Source organism: Haemaphysalis longicornis, unplaced genomic scaffold (assembly GCF_048455015.1).
Source record: "Haemaphysalis longicornis isolate Haplotype H1 unplaced genomic scaffold, Haemaphysalis longicornis Haplotype H1 scaffold_10, whole genome shotgun sequence".
Classification (NCBI taxonomy): domain Eukaryota; kingdom Metazoa; phylum Arthropoda; class Arachnida; order Ixodida; family Ixodidae; genus Haemaphysalis; species Haemaphysalis longicornis.
Window position 1 is genome coordinate 111,652,552 of NW_027526204.1, and position 1,656 is coordinate 111,654,207.

At 49.8% G+C, this 1,656-nt stretch overlaps 3 non-coding genes across 3 annotated transcripts; all 3 read left to right on the top strand.

The window, feature by feature from the left end:
- The first annotated feature begins 91 nt into the window (after positions 1–91).
- Trnat-ggu (transfer RNA threonine (anticodon GGU)) lies at positions 92–164 on the top strand. Its single transcript has one exon. It is a non-coding gene; the product is annotated as a tRNA-Thr (tRNA).
- Positions 165–558: 394 nt separating this feature from the next.
- Trnat-ggu (transfer RNA threonine (anticodon GGU)) lies at positions 559–631 on the top strand. The gene has a single exon. It is a non-coding gene; the product is annotated as a tRNA-Thr (tRNA).
- Positions 632–1,027: 396 nt separating this feature from the next.
- On the top strand, positions 1,028–1,100 carry Trnat-ggu (transfer RNA threonine (anticodon GGU)). Its single transcript has one exon. It is a non-coding gene; the product is annotated as a tRNA-Thr (tRNA).
- Positions 1,101–1,656: the final 556 nt, after the last annotated feature.

A 1,656-nucleotide genomic window follows, 5' to 3' on the forward strand; every position in this document is an offset into this window, starting at 1 on the left:
CGAGTGGCGCTGGCTACCACCCCCAAGTGCACGAAACAAAAAAAAAAAATACCTTAACATAAATACCCGAGAAAGTGCCGGGGAAACAGCCCCGCCGGTAGCGTAGTGGTTATCGCACCAGACCGGTATTCTGGAGGTCGTGGGTTCGGATCCCACCCGGCGGGCATTTTTTCACCACTTTCTTTTCGACTCAAAAAATTCTTCATCTCTTTCTATGACCCACCACAACCTCCCCTTTGCTTTCCGAGGTTTTCTTGACTGCCAAACCTTATTTTCTGTCTTATTTCACGGAGCCCCTCATTTCCCATTTTCTGATTCGCTACATGCTTAGCGAGGGCCTCTGTTCTGGCAGTCTTGGTGCCAAAGGGAGCTTAAGAGGGTTCAACGCTGGTCGACCACTCTCGACATGTCGTAGACACTTGAGTCACGGCCCGGGGGTTAAAAAGAAGGTCCCCTTCACCCTGAGTAGTCCGAGTGGCGCTGGCTACCACCCCCAAGTGCACGAAACAAAAAAAATACCTTAACATAAATACCCGAGAAAGTGCTGGGGAAACAGCCCCGCCGGTAGCGTAGTGGTTATCGCACCAGACCGGTATTCTGGAGGTCGTGGGTTCGGATCCCACCCGGCGGGCATTTTTTCACCACTTTCTTTTCGACTCAAAAAATTCTTCATCTCTTTCTATGACCCACCACAACCTCCCCTTTGCTTTCCGAGGTTTTCTTGACTGCCAAACCTTATTTTCTGTCTTATTTCACGGAGCCCCTCATTTCCCATTTTCTGATTCGCTACATGCTTAGCGAGGGCCTCTGTTCTGGCAGTCTTGGTGCCAAAGGGAGCTTAAGAGGGTTCAACGCTGGTCGACCACTCTCGACATGTCGTAGACACTTGAGTCACGGCCCGGGGGTTAAAAAGAAGGTCCCCTTCACCCTGAGTAGTCCGAGTGGCGCTGGCTACCACCCCCAAGTGCACGAAACAAAAAAAAAATACCTTAACATAAATACCCGAGAAAGTGCTGGGGAAACAGCCCCGCCGGTAGCGTAGTGGTTATCGCACCAGACCGGTATTCTGGAGGTCGTGGGTTCGGATCCCACCCGGCGGGCATTTTTTCACCACTTTCTTTTCGACTCAAAAAATTCTTCATCTCTTTCTATGACCCACCACAACCTCCCCTTTGCTTTCCGAGGTTTTCTTGACTGCCAAACCTTATTTTCTGTCTTATTTCACGGAGCCCCTCATTTCCCATTTTCTGATTCGCTATATATATATATATATATATATATTGTGAGCTGTTTGTGTCTTTTTGCCTGCTAGAAGATATTTCTCTCCATCGGTAACAATCAACATCACCAGTAGCTTGCGGCAACCAAATCATCTGCTGTACATACTGATCATCACCGGCACAACCTCTTCTTCGGCTAATCATCATCAGCAGAGACGCTGAGTCGCTATCTTGGGTCACCCCCTGCCAGTCTACTCTAGCCCCTTCCGTTTCCAGCAAGCCCATTTGAAGTGGTCGGTATTGACCTTTATGGTTCCTTGCCTGCGACAGCGGCCGGTCATCGCTTGATAGTTACGGCCGTGGATCACCTGACTCGCTACGCTGAAACCGCTCCACTTCCTTCAGCTAGCGCCACCGAGATCGCTCACTTCTTAAA